Raw genomic sequence first — 6285 nt, 5'->3', positions numbered from 1 at the left:
ATGGGCTAGCACCTATTTCACATTTTCCTAAAGTAACTAAGATTGGGAATTAATAATGTATAGTTACTTTATAATTCATTATACTTTTAATGAGAGTTAAAGTCTTATCCTACCCGTTCGGCTAACGACCCTCCACCAGTCAAGGAAGCGGTGGGTGAGAGTGGACACCCATTAAGCTGCCATTTTATAGGCAACAACCTTATACCCCCCTTATAGACCGGCTTCGTGAATGAGGCCTACTTACGGTAAGATTGACTTATTCTTATACATATCTATATAAATAAAATTATAATAATAGTATAAGTATTGATTTTTAAACTTTTAAAAATCTAAGGTTTAAATTTGGAATTAAAGTATTAAAGTGTAAGACTTTACAAATTCCAAAACTTGAGGGCAAGTTTTGAAACTATTTCAAGACTCTTCAGTTTGTAACTTATGAGTTTTAATGGTTCATAAAGTTGAAGACTCTTCATTTTATGAAACCTCCTATTCTTTAATGACAACTTTTAAAGAAGTGACTTTTGGTTATCCATAACTTGAGGACAAGTTATGGACACCATCATTAGCATTAAGATCATGAATTAAACAAGCATGTAGGTTACACACAATTCCTATGATCTTCTAAAACTCATAAGAACAAATATTCATATCAAACAATTTCAAGAAATCATATTAACACATATAAAACTTGAAAATTGATAATAGTCATTTGAAATGGGTTAACATAATCATTACCACTTAAAAAAACAGATTTTACAAGTCCAAAACAGTTTGGGATAATGATTATATCCCATTTCCAGCAACAAAACTCGGAAAACTGCCCAGCACGCACCTACTCGTCGAGTGCATGATCCTACTCAACGAGTAGGATGAATTTTGCCTTGGACTCGTCGAGTTCTCCCCTTGCACTAGGCGAGTCCGGTCGAACAGTGAGCAGTTTTTCGATTTTTCAAGCAGTTTGCATCAAATATACAGAAAACAATCCTAGGCTCTGATACCACTGATGGGTTTTGAGCATTATAGCAGTCCTATGGTGTACATACAACCCTATAAACCTTGAATCTATGTTTTCTCTAATATACATGCAAATTTGATTTTTCAAGGTTTACTTCCTAACTATCATGGCATGGGGAATATGTAATATAAAACTAGTAAAAGTACATACCTTTCTTGTTGCTCGGATTCCTTCAAGACTTTGTGAGCCTAGCACCCCAAATGTTGTGCCTCAAATGCTTCACACAACACTACAAGACTTGGAATAACTTGAGAGAATACACTTGCACTCAAAAATCGGTTATGCCCTCATAGAACTCACTAATAGTCCGATTTTGCTAGCTATAGGGCTCCTTTTATAGTGTTGTCACAATTAGGGTTTACACATGAATGCCCTTAATTGTCATGACTCTTGATTTCTAATGATCCATGGGTTTGTAACTCCCATGAACAATCCATGGAGCTCCAAATGGTTATAACCCAACTCCATAAACCATGGATCATAAATCCACCATAAAAGATTAGATGATTGTCATAATCAACCCTACATATTTAATTAGTCTCATTTTGATCACCAAGTTAATTATAAATTAATACTTGATCAACACTAATTAAATAATACTATTATTAATATATTAGAACTTATAATATATTAATAATCACAAGTGTCCTTTCTCTCATTTAGTCTATCCAAGTATTGCAACGCCAGGCAACCCAAATGGACCATGTCGGGTCGGGTCAAGTACATACCAAATAAAGTTATGGACTTAGACACTATATCCAACAAGTATATGTCGGGCTTAGGCCCGATGCCGGGGTTAGCCCGATGCAGCTTATATGTACCGGACTTCGGTCCGATACCAGGGCAAGCCCGAGGAATGTTTGTATGCTTGATGTTTTCGTATTTCTTGCATATACTTGTTTATGTGTTCCGGACTTTGGTCCAATGTCGGGGCAAGCCTGAGGAAGGTTTAGCTTATGTGTGATGTGTTATTTGTTCCGGACTTTGGTCCAATGCCGGGGCAAGCCCGAGGAAGGTTTAACTTATATGTTATGTGTTATGTGTTTCGGACTTCGGTCCGATGTCGGGGCAAGCCCGAGGAAGCTTTATATGTTTATGTTTATGTTTATGTGTTATATGTTTGTTGCTATGTCATATGTATACCAGACTTCGGTTCGATGTCGGGCGGGGCCCGATGTCGGGCCTCGGTCCGATGTCGGGCGGGGCCCAATGCCGAATTCGTCCGATGTCGGGCGGGGCCCGATGCAGTGGGCAAGGCCCAGTATGTGCTATTATGTGTTATTGTATGCTATGTGGTAGTTTGGGGAGAGTCACTAAGCTTCGTGCTTATAGTTTTCAGTTTTGGTTTTAGGTAGTTTCGGTAGCAAAGGGAAGAGCTCGGGATGATTGCAGTGCACACATCATTTGTCTAGCCTGGGATGTTTATACTCTAATATATCTTGACAGATGTTATGATATTTCGAGTTACACTATTTATTATTTCTATATGATGTTTAATGACTATGGTTTTCTTAATGATTTAAAACGAAATTTTTGGTATGTATTTTAGGGATGTTTCAAGTTGGTATCAGAGCCTTGGTTTGAGAGATTCGGGCACACTCTTCGGGTGTGTCTAAACTCAAACTAAGGAATTGGTATAGAAATTTTCAAAAGGAAAATCAATTTTTGTAAAAACGATTTTGAGAAAAGAAAAGAGTTTTAGAAAAAGCGAAAAGAATTTTGAAAAAGAAAAGAACTTTGAAAAGAGAAAAGGGTGTGGTGCATGCAATCAGCCGAGCTCAAGTAAGTACTCCCAAGTTACCCATACAAGTTTATGTTATGATATGATTCTCAACTTTATGAGAACAGCATGCTAGATTAGGACTAAGGATCTATGAAGGATGCCTTATGTGCCTGTTATATGTGTATCAACTCTATGAACTGCATGCTAGTACAGATTAGTCAGTATGATAGCCTGATTAGTATATGCTTGATTAGGTGTACTCAATGCTCGAATGTTGCTTGCTTTGTGCTTTTAGGAGTTCTAGCTATCTTTTACTAACTAGTAAACGAATATGTTAAGTTACATATTGCAAGGACTAAATAATTTCAGAAGGTTAGGTCTAGCTCTATTTCGCAGCTCTTGTTTGAGTCCAACCGTTATAGGGTAGGATCTCTCATTCGAAGAATTATCTAGTCCGAGTGATATGTAATAGTATTCGCGAGCTAGTTAGGGAATGAAAGCATGGACTTCTTATGCAGCTAATGGCGGAGAGTGGGATGGTGATTACTCTAGGGCAAGCCTAGGATGAGAGTAGCACGTGAAGTATTAGTAGTAGAAGGGACTTGGTGAAGTCGAGGCAGTTCTTGAGGAAAGTACGGATAGATGTGGAAGGTAGTATGGGCCCGTACTACTGAAAGCAGAGGATCCGTACTCGAATCAAGGAAAGCTGAGATGAATCTAGAGAACTTATGGCGTGTGAGATCCCTAGAGTTATGATGAGTATTCTGATGACTGTTATGGTATATCTCCGAGTATGGTAACACTACATGGTAGACCAGATGGCAGTTTTGGTGTCGACGAGGGATCAGGCTCGGACTCTGGAGTCGGGCAGCTTGATGGTCAGATGAGGGAGTGTTGGATTAATGTCTAAGTCCATAACTATATTTGGTATGTACTTGACCCGACCCGGCATGGTCCATTTGGGTTGCACTTCACCGGCACAATTTATATGGATAGTCTTTTGAGAATAGTATATTTATGATTTATATTAATATATTATAAGTTCTAATATATTAATATGGAATCATATTATTTAATTAGTATTGATCAAGAATTAATTTAGAATTAATTAAGTGATCAAAAAGAACTAATTAAATATGGACTCTTATATATATGGAATGGGCCAAGTTCATTTAGGTTGGGCTAAGCTTTCATGGATGGTCCATGGAGCTTTTAACCCATGGATCCTATGTAAATGAAAGGTCATGGGTATTAGGGTTTACATGGATGTAACCCTAATCCTCCATAATATATAAAGGGATCATGTGCTCACAAAATTGGCACAAGTGTGTGAAAATAAGAGTGGGTCGATTTTAGTGTGCATACATATTCTCTCAAGTTCTTCCAAGGTGTTTTGGGGATTTGTGATTCCATTTGAGGCTTCCACACTATTGGGGCTAAGCTCTTAAAGCTTGAAGACATCAAGCTACATCAAAAGGTATGTCATCTAACTAGAACTTTGTAGTATAGGTGCTTCATAATATGCTAGTTAGGATGAAACCTTGGAATAGTTAATATTTGCATGTATAATAGAGAAAACATAGATCCAAGGTTTATAGGGTTACATGTACACCATAGGAGTGTTAGAATGCTCAAAACCTAACAGTGGTATCAGAGACATGGGTTGTTTTCTGTTATATTGATGCAAATGTTTTATTTTCAAAGTTGGAAAAAAAAAGAAAAAAAAAACATGGCGTTTGTCAAATTTTAAGATAATTACTTGTTTTGTGAAAAACTAATTATTTGTAAAATTTGAATCATTTGCTATATGAGTTGAATTAGGTCAAATTTAGTAAAAGATAAAATGATATGATTATTTTATTAGTTTTAAAAGTTTGATCTAAAGAGTTTTTTGAAACCTCCATAAGTTATGGATATGAAAAGGTTTTTAAAAAAATTGATTCAAAGTTTTTTATGGAGTTACAAAACTAGGTCTTAATGTTTTAAAGAATTCCATAACTTGTTCTTAAGCTATGGAACATGGAAAGTTTCATCATAAAACACCATTAATTCCATAAGTTATGGAATCCAAAGGTTTTCAAGAATTACAAAACTTGCCTTCAAGTTTTGGAATTTGAGAAAAGTTTTTTATGAAAAAAAGAATTGAATTCTAAAACTCTTGGGTTCATAACTTAAACAATTAATTAAATGGTTTTAATTTTGAATTTAATAATTGGAATTATGATGTTTTATTGAATAATTCGATTAACTCTTATGGACTTTATTAATAGATAATTAAAGTGTTTAATTAAAAGAGAATTAATAATTCCATAATGACATGGTTTAAATTTAATTAAATTAAGAGTATAGTTTAATTAATAGATTAAACCACCAAGTATTTAAAATGTCTAAAATACACCCTTATACTATTATAATATTAAAAGTTTAATATATTATATGTATAAGAGCAAGTCGTCTTACCATTAATAGGCCTCATTCACGAAGTCGGTCTATAAGGGGGGTATAAGGTTACTGCCTATAAAATGGCAGTTTAATGGGTGTCCACTCTCACCCACCGCTTCCTTGACTGGTGGAGGGTCGTTAGCCGAACAAGTAGGACAAGGACTATAATTCTCCCTTCATTAAAAGTATTAATGATAAATACTAAGTAACTAAACTTTTTATAAATCCCCAATCTTAGTTACTTAGGAAAATGTGAATAAGGTGCTAATCCATGAAATTACACTTTGCACTTTGTTTAAGCTGTTAGTGGAGCGTGTGTGGTTAACCGGCACACTAACCTGGACTTAACAAGGTAGGCAAAGGGTAACTTAATGTTTATCATAGTATCGGTGGAGCGTGTGTGGTTAACCGGCACATCGATTGAGGGGTAAATATTAAGGGTACCAAGTATATTTGCATGGTTACTTCACACCTTGTTTTGTGATCATCGGCATCCCAGTCACAAAACTTGAAGGGCACACTCGAGATTGAAACATGCCATTGAAAAGTTCAATGAATCTCAAAAGAATTTAGGAGTTTCAAAAGCAATTAAAACCTAATAATACATTTCGTTTATCTTGGTGGAAATTGGTGAATCGTCATTCACCTACCTTCAAATATTTTATAGCTTGGATTACGGCATCCCTCTTCCAAGTTATAAAATAGTTTGTTGGGTCCTAGCCTTAATATATCATATTGGGTGTTATATTAAGGACTTAAATCAACTTTACGTGAATTTTTCCCATTGTTGATGTCTGGTTTAGACAACAATGATCTTCCCAAACCAAGCTTTCCTAATGAATATGACTTCCCGAGTTTGGCTCATGGAAGTCATACTTCTCTGCCTCCACCTCCTCCAATTATTCTCCCTAACCCACAAGTTCAAGGTCACTCAAGCCCTAATGGCAAGCAAGGTCTATGTGTGATCACATCTTAGAGATGAAGTCACATATTGACAAGCCGGGAGAGTTGGGTGTCAAAGTCTTGAGAAAGTTGGATGTTCAATCACTTTCTAAGTCACATAGTGAGTTCCTTTGGGACTACTATGAAACAGACTATGACATGA

The sequence above is a fragment of the Lactuca virosa genome, chromosome 2, assembly GCF_052849685.1.
Source record: "Lactuca virosa cultivar CGN04683 chromosome 2, Lactuca_virosa_CGN04683_v6, whole genome shotgun sequence".
Classification (NCBI taxonomy): Eukaryota; Viridiplantae; Streptophyta; class Magnoliopsida; order Asterales; family Asteraceae; genus Lactuca; species Lactuca virosa.
Note: the sequence above shows the minus strand (reverse complement) of the source record.